At 39.4% G+C, this 25,162-nt stretch overlaps 1 pseudogene; it reads left to right on the top strand.

Moving 5' to 3' along the window:
* On the top strand, positions 1-5,109 carry LOC122918870 (annotated as a pseudogene).
* The last annotated feature ends 20,053 nt before the right edge of the window (positions 5,110-25,162 follow it).

Raw genomic sequence — 25,162 nt, 5'->3', positions numbered from 1 at the left:
CAGCTGGGCCGCAACGTGGCTGCTCACAGGACTGCAAGTCGGGAGGTCGCCGCGTTCTCATTTTCCTGACAGCCCCCGGCTTTTGTGCGCGCCTTGCCTTCCCCAGGCCACTCCAGCAGACATGTTTGCCAAGGCCTTTCGGGTCAAGTCCAACACGGCCATCAAAGGGTCGGACAGGTGAGGGAGAGAAGGGGCCCGCTCCGCCCACCAGGCACCCAGACATCTCTCAGTGCAGGCTGGCCCACAGCCCTCTCTGAGCTAGGTCCGCCGCCCTGGGTGGAGGCCAGGGAAAGTCCAGCCAGGATGGGACCCCGGAGAGCGAGGGTGGGTTAGACACATTTTGAGGGCGAAGATGGAGCACAGGCCTAGTGTGTCTCCCAGGCTAGTAAAGGAAAACGTAATTCAGTCAGCGCTTCCTGACTGCGGCTAGATAAGGTGTGGGGGGCGCCCTCCACAGCGCTTCGAGTCCCTTAGGAAAAATCAGATGGGACACCGAAAACTACGACTACAGGAGAAAAGGGATCTACTTCTCGCAGGAGAGACGGATGGAGGGTGAGGTGGGAGAGAACCAAGGGACGTGTTTTAAGAACTGCGTCTGTTACACAGTGTTGCTGATGCTGATACCACGTGTGAAGTTTGGGACCAGTGTTCCCTAGTTGTCACTCCTGGTACCTTCCTATAGCTTTTTTACCATAAGCTGACAGATTTGCCAGGCAGATAAGAGAAAGGAGTGGGGCGGAGGGCAAGGCTGAGTTTCTAGTCAGGCTAACTTGGTTACTCACTAGATCTCAGTTTTCCTCCTTTGTGAAATGGAAAGACTTGCCCCCAGGAATATGTGAAACTTCATGAGACACTGAATGAGAAAGAGGATAGGATGTTTTGGAAGAGTAGGGCATCATATACCATATATAGGGCATCATAAACCAGTTTTCCTTGGCCCCTGTGATTTTATAGTAGGCCCTCCTGAGTCCTTCATATTTATTAAAATCCATCCAGGCAGGATTCATGCCACGAATTGGTTTGCTTTTCGCAGGAGAAAGCTTCGGGCTGATGTGGCGGCTGCTTTCCCCACTCTTGGAACAGATCAGGTGTCTGCCTTAGTACCTGGAAAGGAAGAGCTCAACATTGTGAGGTTATATGCTCACAGGGGGATGCGGTGACTGTGTATGTGTGTGCTGGTAACCCCATCCTGTTTGAACTGGAGAAAAATCTATACCCAACAGGTATGCCAATAGGATGGAGAGGGCCATTACTGCAATCCTTGCCTAACCTCTGTTTCTCCTTTTTTCTTTCATTAACCTGCCTTACTTAAAACGGGAAGTACAGAACCTCCCAATATCATCCCTAAGGATCTTTTTGGACCCAGTGTCCCTAGAATTGGGTCTTTAAAGATCAAAAAGTGCTATAGGAGGGAGAATAAAATATCTAACTCAGGAAGAGGGTAGTTGGCAAGGGATGTTCCGAGAAGAAGGAATAATAGTTCATCGTGGGTTAAGTAGGGATGAAGGAGAGTTCTCCAAAAGGGTGAAATTTCAGGATATGTAAAAAATATTTTTAAAATTAGCAGTAGCAGGATTTTCTTAAGAAACTGAATAGGAAGGAAGCTGGGTTAATGGAACTACATACCTAGCTGTCCAGTGATGTCCTTCAGTGCAGGTATCTCACAGGGATTCTTTCTTAGGCTCTGCCTGGCTCTCCAGATCCTTTGCTTTCTGTCTTTGTCACTTGGGGCTCTTCTTCCCCCAGCTTGGCTGCAGCAGTGCAGTGGAGTAAGGAAAACAGTCAAAGAATTTTTTTTAACAGTCCAAGGATTTTGAAAAGCAATACATTTAGCCTATTTAATAAAACTGAAATAATATTATAACTGCACCAGGTAAAGAAATATTTTTTTTCAATTTATTTATTTTCAGAAAAACATTTTAAAAAAAAAGAACAATATAGAGAGGTAAATAAGCAGAAACATCAAATTAATACAAGGGTACAAAATAGTTTTACTCATAATTATTTTCTAGAATATTAAGTTTTTAAAAGTTTGCTTGATATTTCTATTATGTTTTTCCTTAAAGTTATTTTAAATGTAAGTAACATGTGTAATGTCAAAAATTCACAATATACATTACAGAATAAAATGAAAAAAAAAAGAAATATTTTAAAATGAGAAAACTTGCTGCCTGTACTTAGAAGGGGCATAGGAAATAGTTTAATGCTTTCCATCTCCAAAGGTGGATTTATTTTTATAACCGCACTGATAGTTTTAATTTTGCTTCAAAATGTATGTGACGTATTTGACATTTACTGTTTCACACTATACATGGCAGTATGTGTATCTCTGTGTTACTAAGAATATGTTCACATTTTATATCTCTCCCACTTGGTTTCAGCCAACTCAGTCAAAGCAATAAGCATTTTTCAGTGTTACTGTCTGTCAATAATCTGTTTAGTTCCAGAGACATAATGATATATAAAACATGGCCCTTTTCCTGAAGGATCATATAGTTTATGTGAAGGGGCCAGGGAATTAGATAGGAAAACAAGTAATACAATAACAACACATAGTTTGTTTAAATTGATTTTGTACTTAATAATCCAGCATGATTATTATCTGATACTAGTATTTTCTATAATATCATTTCAATGAATACATTATTTACTATTGTTAACATGTAATTAGCATGAACAATCCCCTATCATAGAACATTTATGTCTTTCTATTTTGGATTTAGGATATAATGTTGCAATTAAAAGGAAGACATTTATCTCAGTATTTTCATCTCTCTCTGGACCTCAGGAGCCAGATCAGGTTAAGGAATATTGGATTTATTTTTGTGTACTAATTAGTTAATGGAGTGGTATGGTCAAACCTGGACCTTGAGGCATTAAATTATTTACAAGGGTACAAAGCAATATTAAAGCATAAGAAGTGATAACTAATTGGATGATAGAGGTAATCAATGACAAAAGACATCAATCATGATGACTTTGGCCCTACAAGGCTAGTTCAGTTAAAAATATTGTTGAAAGGCTATTATGCATTTGTATTACAAAGGGGAAGAAGTCACCATCCCTACCTGCTGTGGACTGAATGTTTGTGTCCCCCAAGTTCATATATTGAAACTCTACCCTCTAATGTGCCTGTATGTTGGGGACAGGTCCTTTATAAAATGTAACTTGGGTTAGATGAGATCATGAAGGTTGGTGTCCTCGTGATGGGATAGTGCCCTCATTCAGAAGAGGCACCAAAGCGCTCTCTTTCTCTCTCTGCTCAAATAAAAGAGGTCATGAGAACACATAGCAGGTTAGAGGCAACCTGTAACAGCCAGGAAGAGAAATCTCTTCAGAAACTGACCATGTTGGCATCCTGACCTGAACGACTGGTTTCCAGAATACTGAAAACCTAAACATCTGTTGTTGAAGCCACTGTCTATGGTATTTTGTTATGGTGGCATCAGTGCCTAATAATCTTCCCTTGGGAAACAAACCAGTTAACATAGTCTTAGGTGGATAGGACTCATGCTAGGAGACATACACACATGGCATCACTGTCACAGCTTATCAGAGGAAAACTTAGCTGAGGTCATGAATTCAGGGAAAGTACAAATTCTGTTGAATATTATGCCTAAGCAAAATCTCAAATGGTGAACAAGGATTGACCAGGACTAAAAGTTAGGAAGGAATGTTTCATTAGAAGAAATAGCATAAGCACAAACATGAGTATTGGCAGCAACTCCACAGTGGTTGGTACCTGTGATGGGCAGGAGTCTAAGACGACCTCTCTAAGATTTTCACTTTATTCTCTTAGTTCCAGAAAGAAATGTAAACATGATGAGATATCAGTGCTATGATGAGGTGATTAGTCATTTGACTTTGAGTTCATCTGGGCATATGTGACTAACCAGAGAAGCCCTTAGCAGGATCCAGGGCCTTTCTGAAGAGAGACTGAGGAGTGAGAGGGCCTGTGGAGGAGGTCCCCGGGGAGGGAACTGAGAAGACCTTAAAGAACTCAGAGCCATCCCTGGCCACAGGCCAGCACGAGAACGAGACCTCAGTGCTACCATTGCAGGAACTGAATACTGTCAGCAGCCCTGTGAGCTTGAGAGAGGACACCGACCCGCAGAAGAAACACACAGGCCAACCAACACCTCGATTTCAATCTTGTGACAAGTTGACCAGAGGACCCAGATTCCTGACCCATAGACAGTCTCTGCTGTTTTATGCAACTAACTTTGGTAACTGGTTAGGTAGAGTAGAAGCTACTACATTCATAGAGATCATAAAGCATGAAACTAAAAGAAACTAGATATAGGAGAGGTAGATAGGATTTCGTGAATCTTCTGAAGCTTTTTAGGGAAACATGGGCTTCATTTTGTGGATCATGGAGATATCTCTATGTGGTTACAAGCGAGGGTGCGGGGGTCAGATTTGATTTTTGCAAGGTTGCTCTGGCTGCAGTTTAGAGGATAGATATGTAGGAGTTACCACGCCCATATATGAGGCTGCTGCTCTTCCCTGGCAGGTACCTGAAGAGAGCCTGGGGAGAGCCGAAGTGGTCCGAGTGAAGTGAATGCATGAAACAAAATTAACATGTGAGGTGACAGGCATGGACATTATACAGGTGTCGAAAACAAAGGAACAAAAAATTGTCTTAGAATGATTCTGAGAATTCAACTGTGTATGTCCTGGTGAATGGTGAGCTACAACCTTTAATGGAAACACCTTTGGTGTCGATATGACTTGGTGAATGGGACAAAATGATGAATTAAATTATAAGATACTGTATTTGGGGTGTCTACAGAAGAAAATGAAGATTTATGAAGAATAAATGATGTCCCAAATCTGTGGTTCCTTTTTCCTTGAAATGTAATTCATAACCTTCTTCTCAGAAGAAATTAGCATTTCTGATAAAATGTTCAAGCAATTTCAAGGTAAACTTGGGAAATGAAGCTCCTTCCCACTCAGTTGTCAGTCAGAGAACCTAATGATCCAAGTTTTGGTTTTTTTCCTGTTTTAATTTTGTATGGATATTCTGTGACTCCCCCCGGCTTCCCTTTTAAACAGACTCTTTTTTTTTTAATATTTTTCCCCCAATTTATTTATTTTCAGAAAAACAGTATTCATTATTTTTTCACCACACCCAGTGCTCCATGCAAGCTGTGCCCTCTATAATACCCACCACCTGGTACCCCACCCTCCCAACCCCCCGCCACTTCAAACCCCTCAGATTGTTTTTCAGAGTCCATAGTCTCTCATGGTTCACCTCCCCTTCCAATTTACCCAAATTCCCTACTACTCTCTAACGCCCCTTGTCCTCCATGCTATTGGTTATGCTCCACAAATGAGTGAAACCATATGATAATTGACTCTCTCTGCTTGACTGATTTCACTCAGCATAATCTCTTCCAGTCCCGTCCATATTGCTACAAAAGTTGGGTATTCGTCCTTTCTGATGGAGGCATAATACTCCATAGTGTATATGGACCACATCTTCCTTATCCATTCATCCGTTGAAGGGCATCTTGGTTCTTTCCATAGTTTGGCGACTGTGGCCATTGCTGCTATAAACATTGGGGTACAGATGGCCCTTCTTTTCACGACATCTGTATCTTTGGGGTAAATACCCAGGAGTGCAATTGCAGGGTCGTAGGGAAGCTCTATTTTTAATTTCTTGAGGAATCTCCACACTGTTCTCCAAAGAGGCTGCACCAACTTGCATTCCCACCAACAGTGGAAGAGGGTTCCCCTTTCTCCACATCCTCTCCAACACATGTTGTTTCCTGTTTTGTTAATTTTGGCCATTCTAACTGGTGTAAGGTGATATCTCAATGTGGTTTTAATTTGAATCTCCCTGAGGGCTAATGATGATGAGCATTTTTTCATGTGTCTGATAGCCATTTGTATTTCTTGATTGGAGAAGTGTCTGTTCCTGTCTTCTGCCCATTTTTTGATGTGTTTGTCTGTTTCGTGTGGGTTGAGTTTGAGGAGTTCATTATAGATCCTGGATATCAACCTTTTGTCTGTACTGTCATTTGCAAATATCTTCTCCCATTCCGTGGGTTGCCTCTTTGTTTTTTTGACTGTTTCCTTTGCTGTGCAGAAGCTTTTGATTTTGATGAAGTCCCAGAAGTTTATTTTCGCTTTTGTTTCCTTTGCCTTTGGAGACGTATCTTGAAAGAAGTTGCTGTGGCTGATATCAAAGAGATTACTGCCTATGTTCTCCCTGATTTCAAGCTTTATTACAAAGCTGTGATCACCAAGACAGCATGGTACTGGCATAAAAACAGACACATAGACCAGTGGAACAGAGTAGAGAGCCCTGATATGGACCCTCAACTCTATGGTCAATTAATCTTCGACAAAACAGGAAAAAATATACAGTGGAAAAAAGACAGTCTCTTCAATAAATGGTGCTGGGAAAACTGGACAGCTATATGTAGAAGAATGAAACTCGACCATTCTCTTACACCGTACACAAAGATCAACTCAAAATGGATAAAAGACCTCAACGTGAGACAGGAATCTATCAGAATCTTAGAGGAGAACATAGGCAGTAATCTCTTTTTAATATTTTATTTATTTATTTGACAGAGATCACAAGTAGGCAGAGAGGCAGACAGAGAGAGAGGAGGAAGCAGGCTCTCCGCCGAGCAGAGAGCCCGATGTTGGGCTCAATCCCAGGACCCCAGGACCATGACCTGAGCTGAAGGCAGAGGCTTTAACCCACTGAGCCACCCAGTTGCCCCCCCGGCTTCCCTTTTAGATGTCTCTCACAAGCATGAATCTTAACTTGCTTGTTTCAGGAATCAGGAATCTTTATATCATGGTTAACATAATACTTGCATATATGGTCCTTTCCAAATATTTTGGAAATTTTATTTGAGACAGTGATCTGTCTGGGAAGACGTTAGTATTATCAGTCTGCATTCTGTGGAAAAGATTAGAGGGTGAGATAGAGCTAGTGTGGCCCAGTAAGGAGAGAGAAATGGGACAAGCAAAAAGCTGAGAACCAGAAAAAACACAAGAGCCTTGCTCTGTGAAAACACAGATCAAATGTAACCATTATATTTCGTAACAGTTATAATTGTAAATGATAACATATATTAAATATAGCATATTTGGGGGCACCTGTGTGGCTCAGTCAGTTGAGCATCTGCCTTCAGCTCTGGTCATGATCCCAGGGTCCTGGGATCGAATCCCGCATTGGGTTCTCTCTCTCACTCTTTCTCTCAAATAAGTAAATACCATCCTTAAATATATATATCTATAACTATAGATATAGATATAATTTATACAATATGCTTGAAAAACTGCCTTTGCAAATATCCTTTATAAAAAACACTAAAAGCTAGAATTGGGTTCCCAATCCAGACAAATCAAAAAAAGAATTGAAAGAAGAAAGGAAGGAATGATAGAGTTATGAGAGTTTCTAGAAAATTAGTTTGCTGGTGAATAGAATCGCCCAAAAAGACTAGCTGGAGGCGCTGTGAGCTGATAACCCTCAAATCTGACCTGGAATCAGTTTGCCCACAAGTACTTCCACTTCAGTTAAAATCAAAAGTGACATGGGAGAATGGTCTGTTTACTTCGCCACATCCAAAGTGGCCCTCTGAGATATTAAATCACCAGGAGATCTGAATCACAAATCAGTCATTTCTGATTTGGTGGGTTATCAGTTTCAGTGAATATTGATTTATGAAGAAAGTCTCAAACACGCCAGACTCCTGCCTGACTCCTGAGAACGAAGTAGCTCTACAGCAGAGCCTGAGGCTGCCCGTCCCATAAAAATCAGACAAGACCACTCATGAATGACGTGTCTGTAATTGTCTGTAAAAGGCTTTGTGCTCATCCATCCACCTGTCCATTTACGTGTCAGTTCATGGAGGCATTACGTGCTTGTCTTCTCTGCCTGTACTATGCTCACTGCTGAGGATACATGGTGAACTAACCAGACAGAATCCCTGCCCTCATGAAGCTTACATTTATCTGGGAGTACGGATATTAAACAAATTCTATGAAATTAATATTTCTAGTAAAAATATAATACTTGCCACAAAGAGGACTATGAAAGAGGATGAAATGGGCAAAGATTCAAAACTTGAGAAATGAAGGAAAGTTTCTTTGAAGAAATTTGGGTTGACCTATGAAGAACAGAAGGAAAATAACTAGGAAAAAGAGGGATAAAATGCTATCCAATGAAAGAAGCGTGAAGATTCATAGCCAGTGTATCTTGCAAACTCTACACACTAATATATCTTGTTAGAGAATCTGTGGGTATAATGAGAAAAGACAAGATAAAATAATTGGACACTTCTTGTTACTTGGTACTTTGTCCCAAGTCAGCTTTTTCATTTACAGAAATATTTGTATTATTGATAAATAAAAAATATACATTTTTAAGAGTTTATTTTTAAGTGACCTCTACAACACTAATTACTGGTTAAAAAGACATTGAACAAAATAGAAATTGATGAGGAATTCTCTAACGTAACTTATAAATGCTTATACCCATGGTCCTTATTATTTGCCAATTCTATATCTGCAGTTTCACCTACTGGCTAAAATCTATTTGTAACCCTAAAAATAATACCTGGCTTTTTCGCCATCATTTCAGGGCACGTACACACACAGAACAGTGAAAAATCAGAGTAGTCCGTATGCGCACATCGCGTACTGGGGTCCAGCAAGGGGCTGCTCCACCTTGTCCTTTTCAGCAATTCTACGGAGATGACCACGGGATAGAAACAGCAGGGGGCAGCACTGTGTAGTACAAGACACAGGCTGTATGGCCAGTTAGGTAGGGTTTGAATGTCAACTCTGGTACTGTTATTGGGATGGTCACTTAACACTTCTAAACCTACTTTTTTTTTTTTTTTTTTTTTTTTTGTAAAACAAAGCAAGTATAATCTATCAGGATGAAATTCTTTAGGAATTAAGATTATATGTGAGGTATATCTCTATCTACACACACACACACAAAATACATGTACACATGTACCCCTAGGAGCAATGGTTCAGTATTTGTTAATATAGATTTTTGTGGTGGTTTTCTAGACATTATTAGCAGGAAAAATGAGAATTGTGTGTTTGTGTGTATGGATGTGTATTGTACAAACATATGTAAAATACATATAGAAATATGAAATACATATATATGTATATATATGTACACCTAGATGTATCTTATATATCGTGTATATCATATATATTTGAAAAGTAAGCATCACGGGCTAATACTGAAAGCTTTATTGCTAAGTCAAGAAGATGAAAGTACTATAATCAGCTCTACTGTCTAACACAGTATAAACACCAGAAGAAGAACACTAAAAGTATCAGTATTTGTAGATGATATGATTTAAATCCAGCAATACCACTAGACTTCAATGAAAAGATTCTACAGACAACAAAGTAATTCAGTTGGTATTGTGGTATGAAATTAAAATACAGAAATCAATAGCCTTCATCAATACACACAATGACCAATTGAAGATATAAGGTAAAAGAAGACCTTACTTATATTTTCAACAAAAATAAAAGCTTAGAAAAATCACAAAAGTTGAGAAAAACCTACCTGAGAATATATTTTCAGCATTCTTAATCACAAACATTAAATGAAATACATGGAAATATATACCATAGAAAAACAGTTTCATAAAGGTGTCATGGACAGGCTATATGGGAAAAGCAAATAGGCATAAATACCCAAGAAAACTTTGGAAAGAAGAGTGACAATGATGACAAGAGTGATTAGATTAGGCCTATTAAAAAACAACTCAATTTAAAATGTAGTGACTTCTGGATACACTGACCAACAAAGTAAACTGAAGTTTCAGAAATAGACCCACATCTGTATAAAAATTTACTATATCCTGCACTGGGTGTGGTGAAAAAATAATGAATACTGTTTTTCTGAAAATAAATAAATTGGGAAAAAAATTTACTATATCCTATGGTGATCTCTGGGTTCTGAGATTGAGCCCAGCGTCAGGCTCTGTGCTTAGCATGAGATCTGCTTGAAATTCCCTCTCTCCCTCTCACTCTGCCCTGCTTGTTCATGCTCTCTCTCTCTCTCTCTCTCTCTCTCTAAAATAAGTACATCTTTAAAAAAAGAAGAAGAAGAAATGTACTGTATCCTAGAGGTAGCATTGCAAATACATCAGGGTGTCTTGGAATATTAAAATCAATGGTGTTGTGACAAACTGGGTAGTTATTTGAAAAATAATGGGGTTCAAATGATACCTCATTACACACTAAAATAAATTCAAATCAGTTAAAGATATATATATTCACACTTGTATATATTATATATATATAATGAGAATTTTTAATTCCCCTTCATGGCCTTCTTAGTTTCAAGTAAAATGTGCTCTTCATCATTATAATAAAAACAAGAGTTTTTTATAGATTTTTCTGATGACAAAAATATCTTTGTAATTTAACCCAAACCGCACCCTTCTCATGACTGTGGGCATCTTTAAATATTAGGGATGTCAAAACTTTCCAAGTCACAGAGTATAACCACAGAATTTTTTTGTTCATTTTCATAACAAACCAAATACTAAAAAAAAACCATATCCTCATTGTGTATGAAGAAACAGAGAATTACAGATCTTATCCCTGCAGTGTTTAATATGTGTGCTACTTTATGAACATGACTTTTCATATACTAGCAGCTCCCTAAGAAACAAGACTTTCACTGGCTCAGTAACTGCTTACCTTTGGGTGTTTGCAGCTTTTTCATTCAGTAAGTGCTTTGATTAAGTGAAATGTAGAAATAGCATCAAATATAGAATGTTCAGAATACTCAAGGAAAGGCAAGATGTGGTATATATACACAATGGAATACTATGCAGCCATCAAAAGAAACGAAATCTTGCCATTTGCGACAACATGGATGGAACTAGAGCGTATCATGCTTAGCGAAATAAGTCAAGCGGAGAAAGACAACTATCATATGATCTCCCTGATATGAGGAAGTGGTGATGCAACATGGGGGCTTAAGTGGGTAGGAGAAGAATCCATGAAACAAGATGGGATAGGGAGGGAGACAAACCATAAGTGACTCTTAATCTCACGAAACAAACTGTGGGTTGCTGGGGGGAGGGGGGTTGGGAGAAGGGGGGTAGGGTTATGGACATTGGGGAGGGTATGTGCTTTTGGGTAAATTGGAAGGGGAGATGAACCATGAGAGACTATGGACTCTGAAAAACAATCTGAGGGGTTTGAAGTGGCGGGGGGATGGGAGGTTGGGGTACCAGGTGGTGGGTATTATAGAGGGCACAGCTTGCATGGAGCACTGGGTGTGGTGAAAAAATAATGAATACTGTTTTTCTGAAAATAAATAAATTGGGAAAAAAAAAGAATTGGACACTTAAAAAAATAAATAAATAAATTCCATATTAAATCTGTGAATATTACTCAGAGTTTAAAGCAGGCATAACAAAATTAGAGCTGTATAATGAAATCATGGTATCATCTATCTGTTCATCTATTTGTAACCTGTTTTCATAAATATCTGTCTGTGATTCAGTAAGCATTTCAGATGTGCTAGAAAAATTGTGTTATAAACTATTTTTCCTTACTCTCATAGCAATACATACTTAAAATATCATCTCCCTATAATATCTATGAAGAAATAGATGATTATAAATATTCCTTAATCTGTTTTGAGGTAGACTACTAATAAGCGTGGCTTCATAGCATAATTTCTTAAACATTAGACTATATTGTCTGCCCCCAAATACTGTCATGAATATTCATGTATAACAAATGTATTCTGTTGAACTTCTGACATAAACAAATGCATCTAACTTGCCTCCATGCTAGTTGATTTAAGTATGTTACAATTAGAAAAGTACATTTCTCTCTCTAAATGTTAATGTTTGTTTCCTTTTCTATTTTCTCTTTCTTATCCCTGAAAAGGGAAGAAAAGCAGAGACCAACACACAGGCAGGATTTAGGATAGTGCTGCCCATAGAATTTTCTGTAATTATAGATTTGTTCTGTCTCCATTCTCTGAGATGATAGCTACTAGTCACAAGGGGAGAAAGGATGAAAATGGTCAAAAGGCATAAACCTCCAGTTATGAGATGAATAAGTTCTTGGGATATAATAGAATACTAAAGTATGATATACTTGAAAGTTGCTAAGAGAATATTAAATATTCTCATCAAACACACACACACACACACACACACGAAAAGAAAGAAAAAGAAAAAAAATCTAGGTGTGGTAGTGCATGTGTTAACCTTATTGTGGTAATGACAAAATATATATGTACATCAAATCATGGAACTGCAAACCTTAAACATATACAATATTTATCACTCATATCTCAGTAAAGCTGGAAAAAGGTGTTAAATTTTTGTTATAAATGAAAACATAATTAATACAAGAAAGAACTAGATTTTCATTTAATTTTAAGTACTTATAATTGTCAGTTGCTAGTGTGACTAATAGATGTTGTATGGGACAGTGCACATCCAATGTCTTTGCCACACCACCACCCTGTCATGATGTAAGTCCCGTCATCCAATATCCAAACGTATCCCGAATCGCCCCACTTTTTTTCATCTGTTCCACCATAGCAATAAACACTGCAATTTCTTTCTAATTAGTACACCTGCTTCTACTCCCAGCAGTCCATTCTCCAGGCAGCAATAAAAGTGAGCATTTTAAAAACTCAAATTAACGTAATACTCAATGGTGAAAGATTGAAAGCCTTTCCCTAAGTTTGGGAACAAGACAAGGACTCCTGCACTCACCACCTTATTTCACATAGTACTAGAAGTTCTAGCCAGAGCTCTTAGGCTTGATAATGAAATAAATGGCTTTCAAACTGGAAAGGAAAAAGTAAAACTATCTCTATTTGTAGGTGAAATGATCTTATGTAGAAAAAAAAAGCATAATGAATACACAGACACACAAACTGTTAGAGCTAATAAAGAAATTCAGCCATCTCTACCCAATGTTTATAACAGCAATGGGCCACAGTCACCAAACTGTGGAAAGAACCAAGAAGCCCTTCAATGGACGAATGGATAAGGAAGATGTGGTCCATATACACTATGGAGTATTATGCCTCCATCAGAAAGGACGAATACCCAACTTTTGTAGCAACATGGACGGGACTGGAAGAGACTATGCTGAGTGAAATCAGTCAAGCAGAGAGAGCCAATTATCATATGGTTTCACTTATTTGTGGAGCATAACAAATAGCATGGAGGACATGGGGAGATAGGAGAAGGGAGTTGGGGGAAATTGGAAGGGGAGGTGAACCATGAGAGACTATGGACTCTGAAAAACAATCTGAGGGTTTTGAAGGGGCGGGGGGTGGGAGGTCGGGGTACCAGGTGGTGGGTATTATAGAGGGCACGGATTGCATGGAGCACTGGGTGTGGTGCAAAAATAATGAATACTGTTATGCTGAAAATAAAAAATAAATTTAAAAAAAATCAGCAAAGTACAAGACAAAATCAACACATAAAAATCAGTTGTATTTCTATACACTAACAATGAAAAACTCAAAATAATATTAAGAAAATTCCATTTACAATAAAATCAAAAAGGTTAAAATACTTAGAAATTAATTTAATTGAGGTGGCATAAGACTCGTACACTGAAAAGTATTAATTGTTACTGAAAGAAATTAAAGAAGACCTAAATAAATGGAAAGAGACCTCGTGTTTCTGGATTAGAATATTTAATATTGTTAAAATGACAACACTACTCACTACAATACAGAGATTCAATGTATACCTACCAATTTCCCAAGAGCAAACTTTCAGAAATGTAAAAACCAATCCTAAAACTCATATGCAATCTCCAGAGAGTTGAACAGTCAAAACAATCTCAAAAAGGATAACGAAGTTGGAAGTCTCTCACTTCCTAATCTAAAAATGTATTATAAAGCTATAATAATTAAAAGAGTATGGTACTGGCATAGGATAGTCAAGTAGACCAATGGAATAAAATTGAGAGCCTAGAAATGAACTCTCCCAACTATGGCCAATTGATTTTCCACAAAAGTTCCAGGACCATTCAATGGAGAAAGAACATTATTTTCAACAAATAATCCTGGGAAAATTGTATATCCACACTCAAAGGAGTGAGATTGGACCCTTACTTTACACCAGATACATAAATTAACTCAAAATGTATCAGAGGTCTATTGGGAGAAGTGGGGTAGGGTTATGGACATTGGGGAGGGTATGTGCTTTTGGGTAAATTGGAAGGGGAGATGAACCATGAGAGACTATGGACTCTGAAAAACAATCTGAGGGGTTTGAAGTGGCGGGGGGGTGGGAGGTTGGGGTACCAGGTGGTGGGTATTATAGAGGGCACAGCTTGCATGGAGCACTGGGTGTGGTGAAAAAATAATGAATACTGTTTTTCTGAAAATAAATAAATTGGAAAAAAATTTAAAAAAAAATGTATCAGAGGTCTAAATTGTAGAACACTCTAAAGTCTTAGAAGAAAACTTTGGGGCAAATCTGGATGACCTCGGATTTAGCAATAGTGTCTTAAATATGCCTCCAAAGTACAGGAAAAGCAGCAACAATAAATAGATATTTGGAATTCATTAAATAATATTAAAAACATTTGTTTATCAAAGCACACAATCGAGAGAGTGAAAAAACAAACCACAAAATGGGAAGATGTTATTTACAAAGTGTATTACTAAATAGGTTTCAATGTTCAAAAATATTAAAATTCCTACACTCAACAAAAACAATACAAACAATTTGAAAAATGAGCCAAGGACATGAATAGACATTTCTACAAAGATGATGCACAAATGGCCAATAAGCACATGACAGATACACAACAGTATTGCTCGTTCAGGAAATACAAATCAAAACCACAATTCAATACTACTTCATGCTTGCTAGAATGGTTAGAATTTTTGAAAAGGAAGGAAGGGGAGTGAGAAAGAAACAACTGTTGGTAAATATGGAAAAATTGGAACTTTTTTTTTTATTTGAGGGGAAGTGGGAAGGAGCAGAGGGAGAGGGACAAGCAGACTCCTCCCTAAGTACACCCAATGCTGGGTTGGATCCCAGGACCCCAACATCATGATCTGAACCAAAATCAAGGGTGGGAAGGTCAGCTGAGACCCCAGGTGCCTCAAAAAAATTGGAACCCTTGGACATTGCTGGTGGATATTGAAAATGACACAGGTGCTGTGGAAAGAAGTTTGACAGTTCCTCAAAACTGTACACATAGAATTACCAAATGACTCACCAGTTCAACTCCCAGGTCTATACCTAAAAGAACCAAAAGCAGTGACTCAAGCAGATGATTATATGTCAGTATTTATTGTAACACCATTCACACCAATCAAACGGCGGCAACAACCCAAGTGTCCTTTAATAGATGAACAGATAAACAAAATACATCTGTGTACAGTGAATATCCAGTCACAAAAAGGAATGAAGTTATCCAGTCACAAAAAGGAATGAAGTTCTGATACATGCTATAACATGATGAATTTAAAAACACTATGTTAAGTGAAATAAGCCAGACACAAAAATTTTAAAAAGTGTGTGATTCATATAAAAATATTTATATGAAATGTCTTTTTTCTAAAAAGCAAATTAATAGAGACAGGAAGTGTATTAGAGGTTTCCAGGTTCTGGGAGGAGGGTGGAACTAGGAGTTACTACTTAATCGGTACAGAGTTTCTGTTTGGGCTGATAAAAATTTTCAAAACCTATATTAATAGTAATGCTTACACAGCATTGTGAATTTAATTAATGCCATGGAAGTTTATACTTAAACATTGTTAAAATGATAGTTTTTGTTATGCACATATATTTTTACCATAATTATAAAAAGAGTAAACTGACAACAAAACCTCAAAGCGCATTTTTAAAAATCATATCATCTGTCATCAAAAACGTTCCCCAAGGGCGCCTGGGTGGCTCATTTGGTTTGAATGACTGCCTTCAGCCCAGGTCATGATCCCAGAGTCCCATGATTGAGAACCACGTCAAGCTCCCAGCTGCATGGGGAGTCTGCTTCTCCCTCTGACCTTCTCCTCTCTCATGCTCTTTCTCACAGTCTCTCTCTCTCAAATAAATAAATGAAATCTTTTTTTTTTAAAAAGTTCCCCAAATAGCTGCTCATCATTTAAAATATAAAATCTAAATTTCCTTATCTAAGCTTTCAAGCCTTTGTGTGATTTGGCTCCTGTCTACTTATCCAGCCTCATGCCATTAACTGCTCCTATAATCATGTTTTGAATGTGTTAAGCTGATTTCCACTTCAAGATTTTTACCAGGTTTTTTGACTGTCTACAAAGCTAGTGCATATTTATGCAATGTGCAGATATGGGCTTTTATTTTTATTTTATTGCAGTTCAGAAGGTAATTGCATAGTGTTGTATTTAAATCCCTGGATTCTGGAGCCAGGGATTTAAATCCAAGCCTCACCATATACTACCTACATGACTTTGTAAGTTACTGTGTCTCAATTTTTCCTCACACGTAGAGTCAGGATAAAAATAAAACCTACCTTACGAGATCATTAAGGGTGTAACATAACGTATGTTATGGGTATAACACTAATTACTGTAATGTAAGTCCTCAGATTGATGTCTGGCTCGTGGTAAATGTTACAAGTGTGATCCATTTATTATTATTATTATTATTATTATTATTATCACCCAAGAGTTATCTTCCCTTCTTCCTCCTTCTTCCTGCTGCTTCCTTACCAAAAGAAAACAGTTGATGTACTTAGCAGGCAGCATCTTCTCAATGGAAGAAGGCCTAACATTAGGCCCCTAATGTTAGGCCTTCTTGACTGAAGAAACAAATGTAATATATCTGTATCAGCAACTTGTGGTTGAGGATGCATCTCAATTGAGCTAAATCCAGCATATAAATTCCCTTCCTGCTTGATAGGTTTTAGTCTAGAAGTAAATATGTGATCCAGTTCTGGTCAAAGAGTCTTTTTTTTTTAAGATTTTATTTATTTATTTGACAGAGAGGGATCACAAGTAGGCAGAGAGGCAGGCAGAGAGAGAGAGGGAAGCAGGCTCCCTGCTGAGCAGAGAGCCCGACGCGGGACTCGATCTCAGGACCCTGAGATCATGACCCGAGCCAAAGGCAGCGGCCCAACCCACTGAGCCACCCAGGCGCCCTGGTCAAAGAGTCTTAATAAAAATCTCCTGGTATCTCCCCAGAAAAGACTAGCATTGCAAATAGGAAAAAAAAAGAAAAAGAAAAAAAGGTACAGGAAAAAGGCTCTTTTTACATTGCTCTGTCCTTTCTGCCTTGAACAGACCTGTGCGAAGACACGATTTTGGAGCTAAGGTAGACTTCTTGCAACACCAGACTGTTAGGAGCAAATTCTCCATGATGTTTCTATTCCTACTGTGACAGCTTTCATTTTGGATTATTTTTTCAAAAATGTTTGCATGGCAAACTGTTTCGAAACTTAGAAACAATATTTCCATTGGACAAGAGGGCATATTTGTTTTCTGACTCAGATAACAAAGCCAATGCCCTCCTCCAGTACAAAGGTTGGGCATGTTTGCTGCCGGTCTACTTATAAGATTTGGGATTTCCTACCTTGGGGTTACTCGACTGTGACACAACCTGAGTGTGTGCAGAGCATCTGTCTGACCTACTCCAGAGAAGCTCTGAGGGTTTGTAGGACAGAGAGAACCACTGTGAGTATGAAGTTCATGCCACCTGCTGTGCTAAGACCAATAAAGTCCTCTGTCTCTGATCCAGGAGTTCAGTGTCTTCTGCCAGCAGCTGGGAGCTGTGGCAGGGTAACTACAGTTAACCCTTGAACAATGCAGGGGGTTGGGGCACTGATCCTCACGCAGTCAAAAATCCACATACAACTTTGGACTCTCCCCCAAAACTGAACTACTAATAGCCTACTGTTGACCAAAAAGACTTACTGATAACACAAACAGAATTAACCCATGTTTTGTATGTGATAATGTATTCTCAAAATCAAGCTAGAGAAAAGAATGTTATTAAAAAACCATATAGAAGAGAAACTACAGTACTGTATTATATTTACTGAAAAAAAATCCATATGTAGGTGGACCACACAGTTTAAACATTCAAAGGTCCACTGTACTTATTTTGCAAGCAGGGTGAAGTATCAGACCTCACAGTTCCTGACAAACACAAGTTTGATGACAAGAGTCAGCTTGCTGAGAACAGTAGAGCAAAAGATTGGAACTTCTGACAGAACCACAGTACCAGTCTTGGAGTATCTACCTCGATTTATTACATGATTAAAACACACCCACCCAAGGGGTGCCTGGGTTCCTTAGTTGGTTGAGAGTCGTACATTTGGTTTCGGCTCAGGTCATGATCTCAGGGTCATGATTTTGAGCCCTGTGTTGGGCTTTGTGCTCAGGCAGAGTCTGTTTGAGAATCACGCTCCCTCTCCCTCTGCACCTGCCCCCCCAAACCCCAAAGCACACACACCCAGTAAAATATATTCGGCTGATGAACACATTGTATCTAAAGTTATGAAAAATTTTTGTGAGATTCATTCATTTACATGATGAAAGCGAAGTCACCATTTGCTGATTTGAGTACCAAGAAAAAAAAGTTCAGAATATCTATTTGAAGAGATGTTCTTTTACTTACCCTTCTCATACTTCCTGTAAAATCTATTATAGCTCAAGTTCAACTCTTAGGCAATCATAAATTTTTAAAAATCTAAAAAAAAATTGATACATCAAAAGAGATCATTCTGCTTGAGAATATTTTTAGTTCTTGAGAAGCAACTTCCTCATCTTGTCCCCATGTCCTGTGATGCTAACCACTTTGGATTTCTTGGAGGTCCCCAACCCACCAGATGCTTGCCCACGTTTACAAACATGAAAACTGTTTTCTCTTACTCTGATATTCTTACTTACCTTGCTATCCTGGAGAAGTTCCCTCTATTCATTTAAGTGTCAGGTAAACTTATCTCCCTTTGTTTTGTCAAGTCATTCCCAGCCCAAATTATCTGCTCCTTCTGCTTTTCTCCATGTTATTTCACACACACTAGTGTTTCCATCCCATGTGTGTCACATTCTAACTTGTACATACAACTGTCTCCTCCATCACGTTTTGCCTTGTTTTAGAATTTTGCCTGTGTCATGTGTGGTTGTCTACTCCCACTCAACCTTCATTAAACAAATAGTTATTGAGGAGCTGCTGTGTGCTAGCCACTCTTCCTGGCAATGGGAATATTGCTGCCCAAAAGTCACATTGAGACATTTCCTTTGTAGAAATTACCTTCTAGTAAGAGTAGCAGACTATAAACAATAAATCAGTGGAGAAATACAATAGCAAAACAAGTAGCTTGAGATTAGTGCTATGAAGAAAAAAATGCAAAATAATTCTGAAATAAAAAGGAATAAGAAAATCCAACTTGGATAGAGCAGCCAAGAAATGCTTTTCTGAGAAAGTGGCATTGCAGTTCTGACTTGTACGGTGAGAATGAGGGGGTCGTGAGAAAGGCCAAGAAACACACTCCAAAGCAGATAAACAGTAGAAAGGCTTGGGAAGGGTGCTTGGGGACAAGGTGTCTAGATGGTAGTGAGAAGGTGAAGAATTCTTTAAGAAATATCAGAGAAATGGAGAGAGGAGGTGCATGAGTCATGGGAAGGGATTTAGAATTTGTTCTGAAAACAATGGGAAAAAATCACTGAATGTTTCTATTCAAAGGATGGATGTAATCTAATTTACATTGCTGAGAAATCTGGCTGGCTACTGTGAGCGAATTGTCTGAGCCCTGCCAGATGCTTGGAACAATGGTTCAGATCAAATAGCACAGTATCTTTGGCTAAGGCTGAACTATGGCATGCAGGCAAGGTGATGGACTAGAAATCAAAAGTGCTCATGGACCGAGTGTGGTTACTGAGGGAAAAGGGGGTATTGGAAATAATCCATAGATTTTAAACTTGAACAAGTAGCTGAGTGATAGTGAGGAAAAGGGAGAAGGCTGAATTTTTGAAGGAATATCAAGAGCCCATTTCCCACATACTGGTTTTGAGAGAACCATTTAATATCCAAAATAAGATGTCAGAAAAGTAGATAGATATTAGAATCAGGATGGATTTCTGAAGAGAAATCTGGACTGAAGAAACAAATGTAATATATCTGTATCAGCAAACATTGTATTTAATATTATGGGTGAGACTGAATGGGATTCCTCAGAAAGATATTTCCGTTTAAGAGGGAAAGATGTACCAGGACAGCAATTTCAGGAAAGGAAACAATTACTAGATGAGGAGTATTATGAAGTCTTAACACAGTCAGACTTCAGCTTAGTAGTATAACAAATTGAAAAAAGTCCGAAACTACAAAGTTCTACAAAAGATCACACTGAGCCAAGAATGAATTTATTTAGAGAAGAGGGGAATGGGGCACTAATTGCTTAATCTTCCTGAGAAAAGGACAGTTTACCTTTGGCAAATACTGAAGAAAAGTATATATTTATTAAACTTTTTTTTATTGAACTTTTGTCCCTTCAGATCACTCCATTCAAAGTTGACCTCTGTCTGACAATTCAAATGTCCTTCTAATGAAATTCACCTTCTCTCAAATATTAAAAATTCCCTTTCATGATAAATTTTTGGACAGAGCGACACAGCGAGGAGGGAACAGAGCAGGGGGAGTGGGAGAAGGAGAAACAGGGTTCCCACTGAACAGGGATCCTGATGTGGGGCTGGATCCCAGGACCCAGGGATTATGACCTGAGCCACGCAGGCACCCCAAGCATCAGACTCTTGATTTCACCTCAGGTCATGATCTCAGGGTCCTGAGATTAAGCCCCTCATGGGGCTCCGAGATGGGCATGCAGCCTTCTTGGGATTCTCTCTCACCCTCAGCCCCTACCCCTACAGCCCCATCACTTCTCTCTCTCTCTCTCTCTCTCAAAATAAATAAATAAATAAAACTGGTTATGATTTAAAAACAAATGGTGCCCTCAACATACTCATTATATTGCCATCAAAAATAAAGCAATGCATGATGGATCCCTCAGAAAATGTGCCTCTAACAGTTTACTTTTTCTAAAAAAATTTAAATCTTATGGCCCCATCCCCCACTTCCCTCTCCCTCTCTCTTTCTCTCTCTCTCTTTCAAATAAATAAATCTTTGGGGCACATGAGTGGCTCAGTGGGTTAATCATGGTTTTGGCTCAAGTCGTGATCTCAGAATCCTGAGATTGAACCCTACATCAAGCTCTACACTTGCATGGAGTCTGTTGAAGAGTCTCTCTCCTTCCTCTCCCTCCTTCTCTGCCCCATCCCCCACTCCCACCAGCTAGCTCACACTCTTTCTCAAATAAATAAAATCTTCCAAAAATTAATTAATATGAATTGTTTTGCCATATAAATCATCCTTTCTGAAATATTTGTGCCCCTGATATTAAAGAACTTCCATGGAAAATTAAAATAATTCTACATGTTCAATGTGAGTACCCACTTGCAAGCTAGAGGCTATTTAGCTTGTCTAAAAGAGAAAGCAAATCTTAAAATCAATATTCATTCCTTAAACTTCAAATATTAGAAAATTCTAATTACATGAAAAACTGAATGTTTGACATAATTATATTTAGAAAGCTTTAATATCAGAACTCTGAAATCCATTTTTAAAAATAAAAATAAAGTTGTTGCCTACTCACTAATTTCTTATTAAAGTAATAGAGTTTAGAAAACAAAATCTGGTATATTTCTTTTCATTATTTTTGTTTCACAAGGACAAAATGTAAAAATCTATATGAATTTTGGGGACAAGATGGCGGGGTAGCAGGAAGAGGCGTCTTTTCAGCCAGTACCCCAAAGTGAGCTGATTACCTACCAAAGAACTCCGAGCACCCATGAAATCAGCCTGAGATCAGAATTATACATGTCTGGATCTCTACAGGGGCAGAAGACACCAGTGAGCAGGTAAAGCGGAATGGGAACTGTGGACTGATATCTGAAGATAAACAAAAGGGGGAGGGAGCCACCAGTGGCGACCGGTGGGAAAGTAATACCCCAATCCGAGCGAGAGCGCCCTACGTCTGGGGACCAGCAGTAACTCAGAGATTGATTGAAAGCACTCCAAAAGAGCAAAGGATCGCGGGGGAAAATTGTGGTAATCGGGCTGGCTAGGGAGAGGGGCTTAAGTCCCCGGTCCCAGACAGCCTCCCCGGCACTGAAGCAGAGAGAGTGCGGCGGAGAAACCAGCTCCTGGTCCCTAAGCCGCCAGCGCGCCCCAAAGCGCGTGGGTTCCGGCTCCTGTGAGGGGATGGGAGCCGCGCCAGTCTGCCAAACACGCGCTAGCCCTACCACAAGGCTTGAGATGCACGTGCACGTCCCTCACTCTCCCTGAATTACTGAGGCCCGGCGGGCGCTCCTTGACCCGCGCCATTGTTTCAAAGCCTAAGCCACGCGCGCGCGCACAACTCTTCCCCGGACAGAGGCGCGCAAAAGCCCAGCCTGGGGCTCACGGACGCGCGCCCCGTTCTCAGTGCCCCAGACGCGCGCCCGACACACAGCCGCCTCTGAAAAGAGGTGCGCGCAAGCCGGGCACTCCCAGCCCGGGCCGGTGGCAAAATCTCAGTGTGCGATCGCTGCTTGGAACCTCTCTGGCGGTCGGCAGCTCCGAGACAGCCGCCACTGCTTTGGCTTTGGGGACGAGCAAAAGATCCTGCGCCCCCAGGGTCTGCACCTTGGAATCTGTGCTGCCAGCGGCCAAGGGGGAATTTATTCAGCTTCTGCACCCAGACTGAGGCTTCTCTCTGAGATGGAGATCAGGGTGCGGTTTGATTCCTTCTAATACTACAAAAACCATCAAAGATGGTCAAGGTGAGAGGGACAAAAGTGAACAAGTAAAAAAACCGCCAGAGAACAAAAGCCTGAAAGAAAACCAGTTTCCCCAGAGCCCACACCCTTGAGGGGGGCGGGGGGGACTCAACTCAGGAAACATCATTGACTGACAACCCACGTGGCAGGCCCCTCCCCCAGAAAACAAACCAAGAAAGAAAAAAAAAAAAAAGGACTACAAGAGAACCACCACTACGTCATAGGAAAACTTGTATTGTTCACTCGTTTCCACTATTCCGGTTCATATTTTTTTATTTTTATTTTTATTTTTATCTTTTTACACATAGGTAATTTTTTTAACCTATTTACCATCACAGCGAGCTGTACAGTACATCAAATTCCATAATACCTTTCTAACCTGAACTTTTTGATACATACACCTATGTTTTTCTTTTGCATTTTTATTTTTTGAATTCCCTTTTTAAAAAAAATTTTAGTTTAGTTTAGTCTAGTATATTCCTTTTATTTTTATCCTCTAATATTCATATAGAGTTAACTTCAAAGTAATCCCCTTTTCCCAATCAATACTACCCCTATAGGTAAACCAATTTTTAATCCCCTTTATCTTAGGAGAGTTGAGTCCTTTAACAAAGACATCAAGATACATCCAAGGAGATTTATTTGCATATATATATTTTTTCTTTTTTTCTCTTGCCATGTAATTGTATCAGTCTTTTCATCTCTTTTTCTTTGTCTACTTCATAAATCTTACCTTGGGGCCCATCTGGGCTGAACCTTCTCTTTCATCTTCCCTTTCTTTCCTGTCTCTCTCTCTCTCTCTTTTTATTTTTTGTTTTTCATTTTCTTCTCTTCCTCTTTTTCTTCTTTTGTCTCTCGTTTGGGTGGGGAATCCTGATTGCTCAGAAGTGTTCCAGGGTGCACCTTGACTGCACCAGAGTTGATACATCCAGCTACATCTGTTCAGTCTTCTCCCACCAAAATGACTAGGAGGAGGAATGCCCAGCAGAAGAAAAATACAGAGGATGGACCTTCTGCAATAGAGCTAACGGCTATCAACATAGACAACATGTCGGAAAGAGAATACAGGCTAACAATTATCCAGGCAATAGCTAGGTTGGAGAAAGCCATGGATGACCAAACAGAATTGATTAGGGCCGAACTGAAAGCGACCAGACAGGATGTTCACAATGTTAGGGCAGAGCTTAAAGCTACCAGGGAGGAGGTCCACAATGCTCTCAATGAGTTCCAATCTAATCTAAACTCTCTTAAAGCTAGGGTAACTGAGACAGAAGATAGAATTAGTGATCTGGAAGACAAACAGATAGAGAGAAAGGATCAGGAGGAAGCCTGGAACAAACAGCTTAGATCCCACGAAAGCAGAATCAGGGAAATAAATGATGCCATGAAGCGTTCCAACGTCAGAATTATTGGAATCCCTGAAGGGGAGGAGAGGGAAAAAGTCTAGAAGATATCGTGGAACAAGTCCTTCATGAAAACTTTCCGAATCTCGTGAATGAAACCAGCGTTCATTTACTAGAGGCTGAACGGTCTCCACCCAAGATTATACATTCCAAAAAAATACCACGACACCTGATAGTCAAATTGAGGAATTATAATTGTAAGTATAATCTCTTGAAGCCCGCCAGGGCAAGACACTCCTTACTTACACAGGGAAGCCCATCAGAATAACGTCAGACCTGTCCACAGAGACCTGGCAAGCCAGAAGAGGCTGGCAAGATATATTCAGGGCACTAAATGAGAAGAACATGCAGCCAAGAATACTTTATCCAGCAAGACTGACATTCAAAAAGGATGGAGAGATAAAGAGTTTCCAAGACCGGCAAGGCTTAAAAGACTATGCAACCACCAAGCCGACACTGCAGGAAATATTAAGGGGAGTTCTATAAAAGAGGAAAAATCCCAAGAATAGCATTGAACAGAAATATAGAGACAGTCTACAGAAAGAAAGACTTCAAAGGTAACTCGATGTCAATAAAAACGTATCTATCAATAATCACTCTCAATGTGAATGGCCTAAATGCACCCATAAAATGGCACAGGGTTGCAGATTGGATAAAACGACAGGACCCATCCATATGCTGTCTACAAGAGACCCATTTTGAACCTAAAGATACACGCAGACTGAAAGGGAAGGGGTGGAGAAGCATCTTTCATGCCAATGGGACTCAAAAGAAGGCTGGGGTAGCGATTCTCATATCAGATAAATTAGACTTCAAACTAAGGACTGTAGCCAGAGATACAGAAGGACACTACATAATCCTTAAAGGGACTATCCACCAAGATGATCTAACCATTGTAAATATCTATGCTCCCAATATGGGAGCAGCCGATTACTTAAGAAAACTGTTAATC

The sequence above is a fragment of the Neovison vison genome, chromosome 10 (assembly GCF_020171115.1).
Source record: "Neovison vison isolate M4711 chromosome 10, ASM_NN_V1, whole genome shotgun sequence".
Classification (NCBI taxonomy): Eukaryota; Metazoa; Chordata; class Mammalia; order Carnivora; family Mustelidae; genus Neogale; species Neogale vison.
Note: the sequence above shows the minus strand (reverse complement) of the source record. Positions and strands in the feature narration are given on the sequence as shown.